At 39.7% G+C, this 20138-nt stretch overlaps 1 long non-coding RNA gene across 1 annotated transcript in view; it reads right to left on the bottom strand.

Moving 5' to 3' along the window:
* Positions 1-20138, bottom strand: part of LOC309665086 — a 117067-nt gene that overhangs the window by 20939 nt on the left and 75990 nt on the right. Inside the window, exon 2 of the long non-coding RNA XR_014266205.1 lies at positions 3140-3260. This is a non-coding gene — a long non-coding RNA (uncharacterized lncRNA). The remainder of the gene's footprint in view (positions 1-3139; positions 3261-20138) is intronic.

Raw genomic sequence — 20138 nt, 5'->3', positions numbered from 1 at the left:
ATACATCTAGGGAAACCTACGGAAGATTGAGGTATCCCCTGGGAATACAACACTGAGAAAATACTTGGAGTAAAGTTGGACTCAAAGGCTTTTCTGAAGTCACCAACACCATGGTTTTTCAATGGACCAGAGTTCATGACAGCATCCTATCCATTTTAGACAGTTCTTCTTTCATAAATCTTGGGCTATCTTCTGATTATTGTCAAAACATCTGAAAATCAAACATAACATCTTGCCCTGGTTTTAGAACCAGCAGTGAATCAAAGTTCTCCAGCAACCCAGGTAATAAGAGTGATGACATGTCTGAAAATAGGAGGGATGAGGCATAACCATCAGCGGTACCAAAACTGTACAATTTATCTTCATGATAGGAAGTGACTATTATTTTCTTTATTCACCAGGAGAAATTTGTGACTCATGAGCAAAGGAGAATTGTAGGATGCTGTGGTGTCTGAAGACTACAGACAGAAAATTTAGAACTTTCCTTTTATTTAATCAAACAACTGGATTGAATATTCCTATCAATCAACTGCATGGGTATGACAGTGCACTGGGTTTGACTGGAAAGTCCCTCTTCAGTATCCTGTTTATTGGAGTCCTACTCATCCTCCCAGGTCCATTCACATCTCACCCAACCCAGAGAGACCTCCCTGATTACCCTAGCCCACACTCATCTCATCCTTCTTAGCGGTGGTTACAGCGCTTTTCTGTAGGACATAATTCAACACCACTTACATACTGCTTAATGGATCACACTAACTGCTTCATGAGTCTTGTTTCTCTAACCAGATAATAAGTTATTCAAAGGAAGGAATCATGTTTTCCCTGCTGCTTGATACTGGGCACAAGTATTCAAAACTTGTGTGTTGACTAACAGATTAAAATGAGAAAACAGTCACCCACCCACCTGAATCCAGCCCAGCAGCATTCAGCTCAGAGCAGAGTTAAGCTTTCCTGCCTGATGAACCTCTGAGGATGCTTCAACATCTAGCTCTCAGCACCAACTCCTCTGCAACAATCCTAGGAACAGAAAAATGCTGAGAACTCCGGTTCAAACCAAACAGCATGGTACTTCTGTGGAGATGAGTAACTCTAGGAGACCTGGGAGGACAATTACCCCTCCCACTAGCAGGATGGTTTTAACCCAAAAGTATATTTTGAATGATTATCAATATTATCTTACTACATTTACTTGAGATCTAAGAAAGTCAGTGGAAATTTCCAGAGTTGCAGCCCCCCCCTAGATGATGGACTACCATACAGCCATTCAAAATAATAAGACAGAAATATATGGACTGATGTGGAATGATGTCTAAAAATCTAATTTTACACAGACAATAAAGCAAATGGTACATAAATGTTGATTCCATTTTTGGAAAAATGTGTTTTCGAATGCACACATACTGCACCCATATGGGTCATAGATGCATAGAAAATCTACGGATGCATTCATAAAAAATATTGTCAATCATGGTTCTCTCTGGGAGTGGGATTTGGAGCCTGGCAGGGGAGGAAAAACAGAACTTTACCATTTCACTTCAGGCAATTTTGTAGTATTTTTTTAGATTTTGCAGTAAGCAAGACTTTGATTACTTACGTCATTTTAGAGTCCTATTTCTTAACTTTCCAAAAAGTCACCTGTTGAGGTCTTCAACAGTGTGACCTTGAGACAGGCTGGGAACTGGGACCTGGGACCCTTTGCTGCACTGCTTGCACCTGGACAAATGTTTCCTCGAGTAACAAAATACATAGAAACTATGGGGGACTAAAAATAACTGCATGCATGGGCATTTGGGGCAAATTATGGACAAGACACAAAATTACCAAAAACTCAACTGCCACTTCTGAAGAGCCAGGAGCAAAAACAGGGTGTCGGGGGCAAAAACAGGGTACTGCACATGCCCCCTGCACTCAACACCACCAAAGGGGTGGGCAAACCATCTAAGCTCCCCCTCCCTCAGCCCAACCCCTGGACACACCCCCACCCTCACCCTATATAAGGAACCAGCTCACCCCACCCTCAGGGAGTGAGCAAGGGAACCTGTTACTTGTTTTCGCTCCCCCACTTCTGCACTGGGGCCCCAGTAAAGCTGTGCCTGAATTTCTTGTCTGGCCTCTTACCAACTCCTAAGAGGAAGGCCTTTCTTGGGGAAAACAACCTCACCCTTCTCTCACCGCTCCGCCATGTTCTCTGGGCTCCGACCACCCACATGGTGGATGTCGCCACTCCATGCTACTTCAGCCAGTGCTCTTTTCTCTCTCAGGAATGACACCCCTCTCTTATTTCTCTGGTCAGCCCCCACTTGTCCTTCAAGAGCCACCCAAAGTCCCACCTTCACTGTAATGCCCCGGGATGAATAATTGTTCGTATTTCTGTGCCTCATAGCACTTTCCACACATCTCTGCTAGAACATGGATAAAACTACATTTTTAAAAATTAATGTTTTTCTCCTCCATGAGAGTGAGCTCCTTCAAGCCAGAATATGACTGTATTTTGTTCATCTTTGGGTCCCTAGCACCTCACACATCGCCTGGCACACAGTGAGTGCTTACAGAAGTATTTGATGAAAGCAAAAACTGCAAATCGGAATCCCGTCTAGACAACCCTGGACCCTCCAAATAGCCAAAGAATTCTAGATAACAATCTTGTTGCAGGTATTCTCAATAAAATGTTTTTGCTTCTTAAGTCAAAAGACAAAACCCCATTTGTATTCTGTGTATTAGCTCCGACAATGATTTGATGTCACAATCGACTATAGGTCAGCCCAAGGCAACCCCTTTGATTGAATTAAAGGAATATAATCAGAATACAATCTCTGATATAATGCATCACACAGACAATTCCAGACATACTCTCAGGAGCAGCTTCGTGGATCAGCTTGACGTAAATTAAGGCGTACTTTCCGTTAAGTCCATATGTAACAAATTTTCTTTCCATGTTGATATTCAATAACTGGCCTGATTTGAGTAACCTCCCTGTTCTTGGTTACGAGTCACCTCTGAGAGCTTCATGACCACCAATCTTCACTGTTTATCAGACAGAAAACTAGATTTCAGGAGCCTCACCACTGAGCCTGTGAACCAACATAAAATAGTCTGAAATAAGAATAACTATAATACACTACAGTAAGTGATCTACATACCTGATCATATTTAGTTCCATGGTCAGCAGGCAGGCTTCAGCTAAAGTGTTGTCCTCTTTTCTGTAAAGTGCTGTAACAGTTCCTAAGTTTCTGCAGAGCATGGACATTGAGCTTGCCCTGAGGAATAAACCAATGGTATTTTAACAGATCTTTGAAATAAAGACTGTGCACACAAAACACAAAACAAAAAACTAAATGAGACAACAATAACAGCAATAAAATAACAGCTCCAAGAGGTGCGGAATGTTAACCTTATCTTACGAAGGAGAACACAGAGGACCAAAGCAGTTAGGTGACTTGTCTGAAGTCACACAGCTACTAAGTGGCACAGCCCAGTTTAGAGCCAAATCACTTGACTCCATCCCCTTGGCTCTTCCCATTAAGCCATGTGGCCTCCCCCTAAAAGATGGGATATGTCCAATTTCAAACCAGAGAACTTCCATAGTCATTGAGACACCAAAAACGAGGCACTATGTTTGTTACAGCAGCTACAAATTTTTCCCCTTTTTATATCTACAACCGATCCATATTTTTATCTACTCATTAAACACGTAATGAGCACCTACTATTTACCAGACATTGTGGCAAACACTTGGAATGAACTCCAAGTGATAAATAATGTGCGTTTCTGTGCACAAACTTACTGATTATCTGGTGATTAGAACTCATTGACTAGGAAGGCTCTGCTTATCTCAACAGAGCAATTTTTCTATAAAAAGAATAATTGCTATGAAATGTGAATATTAGTAACAGCCAATGTTTACTGAGGATTTACAATCTTCTAGCCATTGTCCTGAGAACTTTACATGTATTAATGCATTTAATACAGTAACTTCGTAAGTCTGGAAGCTTTGATGAATCCCATTTTACAAATAAAGAAACTGAGATACAAATAAGTGTGGTATCAAAGTCAGACAGCTAAGAAATGGCAAAGTCAAGATGAAAACCCAGGCAGTCTGAATACAGAACTAAACCACTATTTTATATAATCTCTCAATTTAATATATGAAATTAACATATTTAATTTCATATATGAAATCTAGGGTCACCAAGATGAATAAGGCAACATTCCTGTCCTCAAGGAATTAGTGGAAAAAGCAGACAAGTAAGCAGGTAGTACAATACAGAGTGACAGAACTGTGTACAGGGGCCTGGAGGAGCACAGGGAAGGGGTCCCAACATTTGCAATAACCCACATGCTTTCCTCATACAGACATAGGCCAGGCGCCCTCTCCTAAATCCTAGGATTCATTCAATGCCCGGAGAGCCTGGTAAGGAGAAAGAGGGGAGAGGAAGTGACAAGGGAAAGGATGACAGAACGAGGAAAAGAAGGAGAAAGGGATTGATAAAGTAAATACATGAAAACATGCCTGCCTAACCATCAGCCTTTCTCCCTGTAAGACGTTTCTGTCCCTCGGAAATGCACAAAAGCTTAGAAGACAACCTGTAAATCTAGCCTTAATTGTTTCCCTACTCTCCAGGGCAGAACGAGAAGATGAAAAGTTCCCCTCTCTTTGGACCCCTCGGGTACCTTGATCAGTGATCGGATGACAATTAGGGACCCCAGGAAAGAAAATGGACAGGGCTCCATTACTCCAATACGTGAGTACACTCCAATAAGCAATTTACCAACCTTTTATAGTAGACGTTCAGATTGTTTTCAGTTTTACTGAAATTATAAAGAATGTTGGAATGAACTTTTTTTTTTTTTGGCCACACCAAGCAGCATGCAGAACTTCCCCAAGCAGGGATCGAACCCATGCCTCCTGCAGTGGAAGTGCGGAATCTTAACCACTGCACCACCAGGGAAGTCTGGCATGAACATTTTTATAGTTGCACTTTTGTATACTTTTGACTATTTCCTATAAAAGATCCCAGAGTGGAATTACTAATTCTAAGAGTATAGTTCCTTTTTAAACTCTTGATCCATATGGCAAAAACACTTTCCAAAAAGTGGTAACAAATTATATCTCACTGGAAATATTTGAGAGTGATTATTCAATCACACTCTACCCAGCATTGTTATACTTTTTTAAACTTCATTATTTTGTTAGAAAAAGCTGTAAGTTATTATTTTAATTGTCCTTTTTAAAATACTGGTGAGGTTGAATTTGTTCAGCAAGTTTATTAATCATCTATATTAATTGAGATTATGCATATAAACCTTGTAAGTCCTCAGGAGAGATTACTTTATCATTTTTTTAGAAATGAGTTTGAAAATTATTTCATGCTTACTGGCTATGTATAGTTCTTTTTAAATTTTTAAGTTCACTTATTTTTTTTCCCATTTCTCTATTGAAGTTTCAGTGGTTTCTTATTAGTGAGTTGCGTGAGCTTTTTATATATTAAGTATATGACCTCTTTGTTTTGGAGAAATGTTCCTGTTTTGAAGGATTGCTGTCCCTAACAGAACAATGCTATCTACAGGCATTATGCTTTACAAATATGGCTCCAGGTTTTGGTTTCATTGATGAAGAAAGAGAAGCTTAAAATTCAGTGTTTTCTCTTTTTTTTTTAAGGTCAAATTTTTTAGTTAATTAAATTTTTTGAAGTAACATTGGTTTATAAAATTATATAAGCATCTTGTGCACAACATTATATTTCTAATTCTGTATACACTATAGTGTGCTTACCAGCAAAAGTTTAGTTTCCATCCATCATCATATAGTTGGCTCCCTCCACCCCCAACCCCTCTGGTAACCACTACTCTGTTCTCTGCATCTACATGTTTGTTTTGGTTTGGTTTGTTCATTGACTTTGTTTGGTTGTTTTCTTATATTCCACATGAGTGAAATCATACAGCATTTGTCTTCTCCATCTTATTTCACTTAGCATAATACCCTCAAGGTCCATCCATGTTGTTACAAATGGCAAGATTTCTCTTTTTATACTGCTGAGTAGTATTTTATTGTGTGTGTATGTGTGTGTATACATACACATCACATCTTCTTTATCCATTCATGCACTGATGGGCACTTAGATTATTTCTATATCTTGGCTATCGTAAATCATGCTGTGATGATTTGTCCAAACCCATGGTATGTAAAATACCAAGAGTGAACTCTAATATATTAAACTATGGCCTTTGGGTGATAATGATGTGTCGCTGTAGGCTCATGGACTGTAGCAAATGTACCACTCTGGTGAGGGATGTTGGTAATGGAGGAGGCTGGGCACATATGGGTAAATGGGAATCTTTGCACTTTCTGCTCAATTTTGCTGTTAATATAAAACTTCCATAAAAATAGAGTTTATTAACTTTTGAAAATGTTTAAAAAAATGTTGTGATGAACATAGGGCTGCATATATCTTTATGAATTAGTGTTTTTGGAAAAGAGAATGACATTTCTCCAGAAACCAAACTTTCAGTCATGGCATATTGCTAAAACTTATAGAGCATTCAAAATAGCTGTCATGAAGAAACTCAACAAGCTACAAGAAACCTCAGAAAGACGGTATCATGAGCCCAGGGATAAAATTAATTAACAGAAGGAATACTTTACCAAAGAGATTGAAACTCTGCAAAAGAACCAAACAGAAACTTTGGAGCGAAAGAACTCAATGAGATGAAGAATACATTAGAAAGCATTGGAAATAAGGTAAAATTTCTATACAGTGACACGTACGAATCTTAGGTGTATCATTTGATGAATTTTGACAAATATATACATCTATGTCATGAACCCACACACAATAATTGAGTTTGTTGTGGGTAGAAGGATTTCCCTTCTTCTGCCCTTATTTATTCTCCATGTTTGCAAAGCACTTTGTAATGTAATCTTTTTTTACATTGTATTCTAGAGCTTTTGCCTACTCCATAAGCATATTACTCATATTACTCTGAGGCAAGAACATAATAGGTGCCCAATATGTTTATGGAAAGACTGGGCACCTCATGGAAAGTGTATTTCACATGACCAGGTCTAAAACACAATCATATCATTAATACCTATAATGGGGGAAATTTAAGATGCACTGTAATGTTTGTGCAAAGCATGAAAAATCCCCAGTTACACATGGCATTGGAATGCAACTAACTCCCCACTGGAGGCACACAGGAGCCTATTTAAACTTGAGGAACTATTTGGAAGCCATTCTCAATATGATTCTTATCTCCAAACAGAAACTCAGATTACAAGGAGAAAATTTTCCCTCAACCAGCAGTATCAAAAAAATTTTAAGTAGAATATATAGCATTTATCAAATAAAAAAAAAGAAGTCCCACTTCTAGAATACTTATTTTATGTGTCACATCTTTACAAGGAAGTTTATACATAATATCTCATTGATTCTTCACCAAAACTCTGCAAAGTAGGTATCCATTTCACAAGTTGGAAGCTGTCACCTGGTATAGTTAATTTGCCCCAATCCATACACCCTGTAAGAAACAGAGTTAGGATCTGAGTTCAGGTCTAATGAAGTCAAATTTCACAAGACAGATGCAGCTCAGATGAGTTCTAATCGGTACAAATTAGCAGCAAAGCACCCAAAAAGTTCAAGTTGCAGCCTGCAAAGGCAATATTCTTCGGGGATTACTTAGAATGAAACATCAACTAATTACTAGATCATAGAGATGTTCGACCTGCATACCTGTCTCAATGGAAGTGTGAGCTCAAGCAATGAAACCATTTGTCTACCATCGCAGTTGATACTTTTTATGAGGCCGCCCACGTGTAGGGTGTCCAAGGAACACATGCAGAGATTCCAAGGTTTACTTTTACATGGAACTCTGTAAAATCGAAAATTTCCTAAAAAGAAATATTGTGGTAATGAGAATGTAGACTCTGGAGTCAGAATTCTAGCTTTGAGAAAAAAAAAAGAAGAATTCTAGCTTTGCTTCTGATTAACAATACATCCTGATATATACAATGGAATACTATTCAGCTATAAAAAAGAATGAAATAATGCCATTTGCAGCAACATGAATGTAACTAGAGATTATCATACTAAGTGAAGTAAGTCAGAAAGGGAAAGATAAATATCATATGATATCACTTATATGTGGAATCTAAAATATGACACAAGTGAACATATCTACAAAACAGAAACAGACTCACAGTCATTGAGAACAGACTTGCAGTTGCCAAGGGGAAAGGAGGGTGGGGGAGGGATGGACTGGGAGTTTGGGATTAGCAGATGCAAACTATTGCACGTAGAATGGATAAACAACAAGGTCCTACTGTATAGCACAGCAAATGATATTCAATATCCTGTAATAAACCATAATGGGAAAGAATATTAAAAAAGAATACATGTATATATATAAAGCTGAGTCACTTTGCTGTACACCAGAAACTAACACAACATTGTAAATCAACTATACTTCAATAAAATTAATTTTTTTTAAAAAACAGTCTATCCTGGGACAAATTGTCTAACCTCCCTATGGCTTAGTTTCTTTATCTGTAGAAATGGAAATAATAATTGTAGCTACTTCATGTAGTTGCTATGAAGATTAAGAGAGTAAATTCATGTCAATGAATGAATGCATGCTTAAAACCATAACCAGCACATGGTAAGCACTTTCAACCAAGCTAAGCTGCTGTTTTTATTATTACTTTTTCTCTAGTACCTGTCATTCACATGTTCAGAACAGTGTGATTCATTCAGGCTAATTTCTAAAAAATGCTTGAATTAGTGAAAAATCTGTGTTACAATATTTTTTTAATCCTTTATGTTACTTTCAAAAAGACACAGGCATTTAAACTAAAGTAACTAAAAAGTATTAACACAGAAAGTTTCATAGGGAACCTACTTCAGAAAGTGGATGTTAACAGTTTGCTTATAAATGAATTAAGTCCTTTGAAAAGTGTCTTCTATTAAATAGTATAAGTATTATATCACATTATACTATTTGCTTGACTAACCATCACTTTCCCTACGAAAAGCAATTTCATAGATTAAAAAAGCATTGAAAAGCATCTTCAAGATAACTGATGTCAATCTTACTCTTACCAGGAAACCCAAGCTACCCAGCACTTAATGTCACATGGGTTCCATGAAGAAAGCTTATACTCTCATTTCAGTCTAGTCCATCTTTAGAAAGTGATTCCTTAGATTGGGCTAAATTCTTTCTCCTTAAAATGTTCATTCTATGGCACTGCTCCCTGGAATCACACTGAAGGAGTATCATTAATTTTCTTGCTGATAGCAGTTTGAGAATTTGAAGTCAGCTGTTATATCCTTCCCTGAAATGTTTTCCCTGAAAGAACACCCTCAGTTCTTTGGACTATTTTTTTACTGGCATGACTTTGGATGCATCATCTGCCTTGGTTGTTTCCTTCTGGACTTCCTCCTGCTTGACCTTTTTCCTCCTATATTGGGATTACCAGGACTGAACATGATACTCTATAATCTGATCAGAGCAGAGTAATAAGTAAGATATTGCCTTGCTTGTTCTAGACCAAAGATGTGCTCTAGTCATTGGCTCTCTTGATTTATACAAAGTTTAGCATCCTCCACCTCTCCACCTGTCTTTTTTTTGTGTGTGAAGGAGGGACCTGTATTAGTCAAGGTGGAGGGAGAGAGCTGATGGCATAGTTCTCGTGTAAATTCAAAGGCCTGAGAAACAGGAGAGCCATTGGTCTAAGTTTCAGTCTGAATCCGAGTCTGAAGGCAGAAGACTGATGTCCCAGCTCAAAGACAGCCAAGCAGAGGGGGAGAATTCTTTCTTACTCAGCTTTTTATTCTATTCAGGCCTTTAATGAATTGGATGCGGCCCACCCTCATTGGGGAAGGTAATCTGCTTTGCTCAGTCTACTGACTTAAATGTTAATCTCAACCGGAAGCTCTTTCACAGACACACCTAGAAATAATGTTTAACTAAATATGTGGTCACCCCATTGCCCAGTCAAGTTGATAAAATAAGCCATCACACTGGGCTGTCTGCTATGTCAGCCATTTCCTTCCCACCTTCTACCTTCAATATTTTCCCCAACACTTTACATCTATCCCTATTACATTTCTTTCACTATTTCCCCCATGGTTTCAGACTTGGGGAATCTCAGATACTGATTCCCTTATCACCTTATTGGATACCAACCCCAAATTGCCACGTATAATACTGCTCAACAAATCTTCTAATATAAAATGTTAAACTGGAAACTACCAAGAAAAGCATCATATAGAGTGCCAGGTTTCCATCCATGCATTAATCAGTTCTAAGAGTGGTCATTGATAATCTATTGTCTAGTTTAATTGTAGCATCAGCTACCATCATCTTCATAAGATCAGAAAAGTTTGGGATGACATTATGCCTATCATTCCTTCCATCTGTAGGACTCTGTAGTCTTTAGTGAAGTACAGACACATCGGAAAAACTGAAATGCAGACACATTATGTCTATAGCATTTCCCTTGTTAACCTGTTTTGAAAAAGAAGTTAGTCTAGCACGACCAGGTCTCAGTGGACCCATTCTGGCCCCTAAGCTTTATAATCTATCTCTTTCATGAACTGTCTGAGACTTTTGCCTAAGAAGAAACTTTTAAGCCTATAATTACTAAAATTTTCCCTCTTTTTCCATAAATAGGTGTTCACTTCCTATTCAAGTCATAAGTGGATTAATTAGTCTATAATTTGACTTTCCACAGTAAAATCATGCAGTATATTAGAACCTTGATCATTGATCAAAGGACACACTGCTTCATGTCTTTGTGTTAGTTAACTTCTCTGTTCACAGCTTCAGACTTGAGACTTCTTGGTTACTGAATCAATCATCTAATATATTTGATATCACTCCCAAATTTTAAAAAAAACATAGGGGAAGAGGTAAAAATGCCTTACTTACCTTAAGGCAATTAACTAAACTAAGTAATCCTGATTCCCTTCTTGTGCAAGGTCTATAGTTAAAGAGTCTTCATCTTGGGTGGACTTCAAAACACTTGTCTAGGGTTGTTTAAAATTTGCTCCTCCTGCTCTGTGATTTTTTGTCATGATAGACTTAAACATCACTAATACTCCTGTGTGTAAATCTAATTTTTCAGGCTAGTAAGAGTTGAAAGATATCCTGCATCGGTAAATTAGAAAACTGAGTTTCGCAAACACATAAAATTTCTTCCATCAAGAAGACTCTGAAATTATTAGAAATCAAAAATGAAACGCATGAAAGAGCTTTAAAATATGGCTATCACCACAGGTTTATGTGCAGAAGCAACTTGCCTTTGGGGACCCTCTGGCCAACTCTTTTGCCTGCAACTCTCTTCTTGATTTGGACTCAAGACTCCCCAACTTTCCAGCCCTTGCTCAATTAAAGATTCCAGGCACCCTGTGCCATTTCCTTTATTTCCTGGTTGGCTGGTTGGTTGGTTAGTTCTCTGGTTGGTGACATATGCTTTCCTAAATTGGATTCTGGTTAAATGAGCTTTTTTCCTCCAATCTTTGGAGGCCATATTCCACTATGAAGGAAAGCATTTCCCCTCAAGGCTCAGAACTCTCAATAATACTCCTTCCCAGCAAATGAATGTCAGCAATGACTGTCCTACTGGTCCCTGCTGAAAGCTCCCATACTTTATTAATCCAGCCCACCCTTTAAGCCCTCATTCGACAAATGAATTGACAAAAATCAAGTCAGTTTAAATGAAAATGAGAACTTCGGTAAAACTCAGCCTTACTTTGATCACAGCCCATTGAATCCATCTAGATGTGCTACAATAGAACTGACTGGGTAATGATTTAGAATAACCATGTTGACTAAACGTCAGGACTCTGGAATGAATCCCAGTTCTACTCTCTGCGTCCTTGGCAAGCCATTTCTTCTCTCCAAGCCTCAGCTTTATAATCTGTATAAAAAGATGGTTTGACTAGAAGGTCCCCAAGGTCCTCTTTAGCTCTCAAGTTCTGTGGATCTGCAGATCTACTGTAAAGTTGCCCAGTATTAACCCATAACATTTGTATGTCACAGCCTGACCCAGCTATAAGCAGTATAATCACAACTTTGGAGACAATGAAAGACTGTCAGTACTTAAAGAAATCAAACTTTCCCTTCTTCTCTCCCTACTTTTCCTGTTTGTTCTTCAAGTTCCCCAAATTTTAATGTATTATGGTGAAGGAGATGCCCCTTTCCAGCCTGAATGACACTGTGGAGGATTGGAAATGTCATGACAACGCCTGTCCTCAGTTGATCCAGCCCAAATTTGCAGATGCAAGAGCTTCAGATAGTCATCCCAACTTCTGGGTGTTCATCCAAACCAAACCTCTGAGTCCTTGGACTCGGTCCCTTTTTTAAAGCAGGAATAAATTGAGAATTGCATTTTATTTCTGCCTCAAAAGATCTTGGAAACTTTGGGGTAAAACTAACCCATACATGAAAAGAGCCATGCTTTCACGTATAATATACCCTTGTACAGATGCCCATACATGTCCCAGTGACTACTGGAACTGCATTGTACAACCCTGCACTCTTCCAAAACATCAGGAGGAGGCCAGTTTTCTAGAATGTGAGGATGTCAACGTAAAAGCAGCAAAAAGGATAAGGTTCCAGGAGACTGCTGACTTGTTTCAGTGATGGCTTCGGCTAGAGTGACCCACTGCATGGTTTTGCCCATTATCTGATCACAAAGAGTCGTCTTTATTTACAGGCTGTGTTTGAATAGTTGAGACAGTTTGGCAGAGTTATGGAGAAGGGATTTAATTGCCACAAATCTTGAAATGCCAACAGCTTTAAAATTTTTTTCTATATAGCACATTGTATTTCTGAGACGGTGAAGGGGTAAGGGTCCAAGGAAATGAAAATGAGGAAGGATTAAGCAAGAGAACAGTAGGGAGCTCTGGCCTTGATGAGACTAGAAAGATTTAAAATTCTCAATTCTACTGCACACTGAAAATATCAATTCGTTTTGCAAATGTTTCCATTCACTATATTTCAGGGTATGATGTAGTCCAAAGTCTAAACAATATGTTGATTCTGTCTCTATTTACACATTCATTCATTCATTCAGTAAATATACCTATTGACAGTGTATTCCGTATAAGTTATTATGTTTGTTTTGGTTTTGTATGTTTGTTTTGGTTTTGTTTGTTTGTTTGTTTTTGGCTGCACCACGGTGGCATGCAAGATCTTAGTTCCCTGACCAGGGATGGAACCCATGATAAGGCATTATGTTAAGCATTGTGGAGAGTGTAAAGATATATAAGGCATAGCTCTGTCTTTTATGATCTCACTGTCCAGTGGGGAGACAAAAAAGATACGCATATGACTATGATACATCATTCTGCATTGACTATTTTTTTTTAATTAATTAATTAATTTATTTATTTTTTGCTGTATTGGGTCTTCATTGCTGAGCGCGGGCTTGCTTTAGTTGCGGCGAGCGGGGGCTACTCTTTGTTTCGGTGCGCGGGCTTCTCATTGCGGTGGCTTCTCTTGTTGCAGAGCACGGGCTCTAGGCATGCGGGCTTCAGTAGTTGTGGCATGTGGGCTCAGTAGTTGTGGCTTGCAGGCTCTAGAGCACAGGCTCAGTAGTTGTGGCGCATGGGCTTAGTTGCTCCGTGGCATGGGGGATCTTCCCGGACCAGGGCTCCAACCCGTGTCCCCTGCATTGGCAGGTGGATTCTTAACCACTGTGCCACCAGGGAAGTCCACTCTGTGTTGACTATTAAAGAATTAAAAAGAGGCACTCAAAAGTACACATTAGGATGTAAAGGTATGGAAGCCCAGAAAGAGGTAACAGAATGGGCATAGAGGTGGAGACAAAAAGTAAAAAGCTATTTTAGGGGATGACTGAATCAGTGGGGCTGGATGTTAGAGGGAATGGAGGGCTTCCCTGGTGGCACAGTGGTTGGGAGTTCGCCTGCCAATGCAGGGAACAGCGGTTCGAGCCCTGGTCCGGGAAGATCCCACATGCCGGGGAGCGGCTGGGCCCATGCGCCACAACTGCCGAGTCTGCGCTCTAGAGCCCGAGAGCCACAATTGCAGAAGCCCGCGCACCTGGAGCCTGTGCTCTGCAACAAGAGAAGCCACTGCAATAAGAAGCCCGTGCAACACAGCGAGGAGTGGCCCCCGCTCACCGCAACCAGAGAAAGCTTGCGTGCATCAAGGAAGACCCAACGCAGCCAAAAATTTAAAAAAAAAAAAAAAAAAAAAAATAGAGGGAATGGAGGGGAAAAGTCTTGGAAAGGTCTGAGTAGGTTGGGGTAGGTTACAAATGACTTTAAATCTCACATGGCCTTTATTTACTAGAAATGAGCAGTCAGTGATGGTTTGGAGCAGGGAATGGTATGTTGCTTTCAGAACACTGATCTCAAAATTGGATGCAGGACTGACTGAAGTCAAGTGAGCTTGGGGCCATGGTGATCAGTTACAAGCCCTTTCAGGTGACTCAAAGCAAGATAACAGTGATCACACCTAGGTAGGTAGAAATTAGAAGGCAAAAATAATTAAGAACTACAAAAACACAGGTAGAAGAATTAGACACCGTATATGCAGAATGAGAAAGAAAGAGTTATAGAAAATTCTGGAACTTTAAACTGGGATGACAGAAACAATATGGCTCCCCTGAGGAACAAACAGTGTATGAGGGATAATATTAACTCAGTTTTAAACATTTAAGGAGTTAAAAAATATTTCTCACTGTGCCTATGAGAAATCTCACTTTTCAAATTTAGATTTGGATTGGGAAGTAGTAAAGTCTAGTGACACCTTCTCATTGTTTGTTTATAAATCCATTCCGAATTCCAAACAAGAAGGAAAATAGAAGCACTTCATGTTTTCTTTGTCTAATCATGAATAGGATTATCCAACACCCATTCACTTCTATTGCCTTATCCACCTTGCTGACAATAATCAAAACAGAGCACAGAATGGGTCCACGAAGCATATTCCATCCTTGCTTCCACAAGGCTGCGGTGATAGCTCGAGAATAACCAACAACTGGAGAAAATGCACCCAGTCTGGATTGAGAAGTCATTAGCATCAAGCCCAGAAAATGACTTTCTATTATCAGTGATCATGGGAATAAACGACTCCCCAAGGAAACAGTGTGTTCTCTTAATAGCTCACGCACCATCCAGGTTAGCTTGATCAAGTGGAGCAGAGCGAGCGGCTAGCAGATATAAAAACTGCTGAAATGATAGCAAAGACAAAGCTTCTATGGAAAAGAAAATTCGAGGTACAAAGGAGATTAAAGGTTAACTTTTTAAGTAGAAATAAGGAGGGGGCTTGCATCTTGGAATACGTCCGCTTCTGTTCTTATCCCATTCTGATGCCCAATTTCCTAAAAATGAAGCAGATTTGGTCAAACCCTGTCTCCACTTCCTAACCTTGTATTGTTGTCGTCTTTGGGGCAGAGTTCTTCACCCATATGTCTGCCAAGAGAAAGGGGTGTTAGAACAAACCCCAGGAGGATGACAGTTCCTCCTCACTTTCTGGCTACCCTTCAGCAAGTAGGGCTCTGTTAAGGGTCAGAAGCATCCACTTCATCTCCCATTTGGAGGTAACTGTAGAAAAGAATCTGAACACACAGGCAAACTGCAACTCAGCACACAGCTCTGGTTTGGCTTCAGTGAAGTCCGTTGTCCCTTATCCTCTGATTGAACACATTGTGCGGGAGAATATCAAAGCTCTTCACTCAGATGCTTTCAGCCAGTGATGATTCCAAAATAACCATGGGGGCCCCAAAGTTCGAATGGAATCCACATGGCCTTCCAACAGCACTCAGGGAGGTTTTCCTCCAGTTTCGATGGGTGACATACCTGAGCAAGGACCCAAGCCACTTCAGATTAATTACTATTCATGATTATTAACACCATAATCAGAAAGCTGGCTGTTCGTTCCACTCATTCAACATTGATGAGGACACAGGTGACTAATTACATGAATCACAACTCACACTTGCATCCCAGGTGATGGTGGACAGTGCATTTCCACAGTCATTGCCAGCATATACTCACCAACCAACACTTGAGTTCTCTGTTGATGTTATCTCCATTTACAGAGGAGGAAACTGGGGCTCCAAGAAATTAAATGATTGGCCCAAGTAGGAGGCAGAACTAGGATTTAACCCAAATCTTCTGAGTCTATAACGCTTGGATTTTTTCTCACTATCCCACACAGTAATTAGAGGTCATGTGCATTAACTGGGCCATGTACCAAATCTAAAATCCCACATAATCTCTAATTGTCCCAGATACACACTCAACACTGGGCCAGTTCCATTGGGGGAAAAAAAAATCAGTGAGGCTGTTTTTTTGGTATGATGTGAACAATATGCCTAGTTGAGCCACTGAGGTTTTCCACTTTGAGTAAACGTCTTGGCAGTAAAGCCTTTTATTTATTCATCTCATATAAAACCAATATTTTCTAAGTATCTACACTGTTCTAGGCATGATACTAATTACATGAATCACAGCTCACATTTGCATGCCAGTTGACGGTGGACAGGTTTTCTTTTATCTCTGTAACTTAGGTTAAGTAATTCGTCCAGGTTGTAGGTGTATTGAGAATGGTACTCCACAATGGAAAATGGAAACAGGCTAATCAATAACTGCCCTGAGGACTCTACTTTAAGGCTGCCCTTGAAGGTGGACTGTGGATTTCCAGCACATCTAATTAATGATTCTTCAGCCTACGTGGAGCCTCGTGGAAAGAGGAGTAGTTATTGTCTTTAGACATGGCACAAGGACCCATAGACTCTGCCAGGAGCTCAATAGTGAGATTTCACTGAGGACTTGTTGGGTGGAGGAGAGAAGATGGGTGCAGGTGGGAATATGGAACTTTTCCAAGCTGGAGTTGGAAGATCAGCGTTCCGGCCCTGGTTTTGTCCCTTATCAGTAAAGTAACCTTGGACAAGTTACTTAACCTGCCTGGGCCTCAGTTTTCTCCTCTATAAAATGGGGATAGTGATGGTACCCATGCAACATAGAGATTACATAAGATAGTCAAAAATTCTTTATATTCCAGGAAGTGCTAAGGGGAAACCGTCTGGATAGGTGTAAATCATGCTCCAGCTTTCACTCCCAGTCTCCCCTTTGCATGTGGACCAGGAGTTTGGTGAGGGCAGGCCCACGTCATTTATAATGGTCTCTCTATCCCTTAGCACAGGGACTGGCACATTGCAGGTGATGAATAGTCTGCACCTTTCCTTCTCTTTCTTCTATTTGCTTGTCACTTTGCCTCCTCTTGATGTTACCCAGAACTCACGGTTGCTTTATTAGGAAGAAGCAGGAAGGGCTGCTTGGGAAGGAATCATTATGATACCCCCCTTTCTCTGCTTTGCCTGTTCTCTAGGCCGGTCAGCGGGCTGTCCTGAGCTACTTGGATGAGATCACTGAGTACAGACAGAGCATTGACTACCCACCAGGCAGCCAAATCTCAATCCCCTGGCTTAAGGGTGGCGATTTCAATTCCTTAAATAAGTGAAAAGCCTGACCAAAGGAGAGCAAAAAGTTTAGCCTGGCTGAATTTTGAACTCACTATAAGCTAGAAAAAGAAGGAGCAGGAAGCCTCGCCACTAACCTGTATCAATAGCCCCAGTGTGACGAGGCTCAAAGAGTCTGGCCCAAAGCTGAAGCTGCCACAGCGGTGAAACTGCTTCTAATTTTAGAAATATTAAATAACTGATAATGACACGACCTTGTTAAAGAACGATGTTGGGAAAAAAAAAAAAAAAAGGGACACTGTTAAAAATAGCATACAATCTCCCGGCTGAAGATTCCAGGTAAAATACGGGTTCACATCCATAGTGTAGGTTCAGAGTACTGAGACTCCCCACAGAGCTGCCAAATGCGTCAAGTCCAAGGCTCACACGTGTTCTGGAAGACATCCATGTTAAGCACCCAGCAGGGTGCCTCTTAGCAGCCCTTAAGGTGTGAGAGCATATACAAGCACTGGGAAAAAAAAAGAGAAAAAGGACAGTGTTCTTGTTCTCAAGGGGCTTAAAGTCTAGTCAGCAGCCTGGTGGTGACTCCAAATCATCATCATTTTAATATGTGAGACCGAACTGCAGCGCACAAAACCTAGCTGGGGAAAAGCAGCCTCCCGTATTGCCTGGGAAATGTCGCTGCTGGCAATATATCAAACAGAAATCTGAAAGGCAAAACCTAAAAAATGCCAGCGGGCCCCCCTTGGGGAGGAATGGTAGATGTGGCAGCCCTCGAAGATGGACAGAACCCCAGACGGCGCCCCCATTCTGCCCATCCCTGCAGATATGCGCCTCTATGGCTTGCCTACCTCTCTGATCATTAAATGCTTTTAGCAAAGCTGTCTCCTAGGAGTAACCAGCTTTGAAAGCCAAATTGAAAAAGGTCCATCTGATCATGTAATTGGAGAGAAAGTAGGATCTGTGCCACAATAACACATTAAAGGCATTTGGAGATGAAAGAAAGAGGTGGTCTAATAATTAGCAGGGGCTTGAGACTGGAGAGATGTGCTTCTGGAGACAATGAAGAATTCATTTAACATCAGATGCCACCAAGGTCTTTCCTTATGTGACTCTAAATATGGGAAGAATTTGCTGAGCATACCTTGGCTAAATCTCATCTGAATTTCTACCTATCTACAAAACTTCCAACTGTACAGTTTAGAAGAATGATTCTCAGCAGGGGGTGGTTTTGCCCCCCAGGGGACATTTGGCAATATCTAGAGACATTCTTTTTTTTTTTTTAAAGTGTCCATCGATGGATGAATGGACAACAAAAAAGTGGTACATGTACACAGTGAAATTTTTTTAAATTGAGGTAACACTGATTTATAATATTATATAAGTTACATGTGTACAACATTCTATTTCTACTTTGTATACCATACAGCATGCTCACTACCAAAAATTCAGTTTCCATCTGTCACCATAGAGTTGATCCTCTTCACTCATTTCACCATCCCACTCACCCCTCCCCCTCTGGTAACCACTGCTGTGTTCTCTGTATCCATGAGTCTGGTTTGGGTTCTTTATTTGTTTTATTTACTTTTGTTTGTTTATTAGTTTTTATATTCCACATATTAGTGAAACTATACAATATTTGTTATTCTTTGTCTGATTTATTTCACTTAGCATTTAATACCCTCAAGGTCCATCCACGTCACAAATGGCAAGTTTTCATCTTGTTTATGGCCGAGTAGTATTCCGTTGTGTATATATACACCACATCTTGCTTATCAATTCATCCGTCAATGGGCACTTAGGTTGTTTCCATATCTTGGTTGTTGTAAACAGTGCTGCAATGAACATAGGGGTACATATATCTTTTTGAATTAGTGTTTCCATATTCTTTGGATAAATACCCAGAAGTGGGATTGCAGGATCATATGGTAATTCTATTCTTAATTTCTTGAGGAACATTCATACTGTTTTCCATAGTGGCTGCACCAATTTACATTTCCAACAACAGTGTATAAGATTTTTCTCCACATCCTGGCCAACACTTATTTCTTGTCTCTTTGATAATAGCCATTCTGACAGGTGTGAGGTGATATCTCATTGTGGTTTCGATTTGCATTTTCCTAATAATTAGTGATGTTGAACATCTTTTCATGTGTCTGTATGTCTTCTTTGGAAAAATATCTATTCAGCTCCTCTGCACATTTTTTAATATGGTTGTTTTCATTTTTGTTGTATGAGTTCTTTATATATTTTGGATATTAACCCCTTATTGGATATATCATTTGCAAATATCTTCTCCCATTTATAGGTTGTCTTTTTGTTTTATGGATGGTTTACTTTGCTGTGCAGAAGCTTTTTAGTTTGATATAGTCCCATTTGTTTATTGTTGCTTTTGTTTCCCTAGCCTGAGGAGACATATCTAGAAAGATATTGCTAAGACCCATGTCAAATAGCATACTGCCTATATTTTCTTCTAGAAGTTTTATAGTTTCAGGTCTTACATTCACGTCTTTAATCCATTTTCAGTTAATTTTTGTGTATGGTGTGAGACAACGGTCATTCCATTTTTTTGCATGTGGCTGTCCAGTTTTCCCAGCGTCAATTATTGAAGAGACTGTCCTTTTTCCACTGTATGTTCTTTGCCCCTTTGTGGTAAATTAATTGTCCATATATGCACAGGTTT

This window comes from Balaenoptera physalus, assembly GCF_965194825.1.
Source record: "Balaenoptera physalus genome assembly, chromosome: 7".
Taxonomy (NCBI): Eukaryota; Metazoa; Chordata; class Mammalia; order Artiodactyla; family Balaenopteridae; genus Balaenoptera; species Balaenoptera physalus.
The sequence above is the reverse complement of the archived record's forward strand: the minus strand, read 5'-3'. Positions and strand labels throughout refer to the sequence as shown.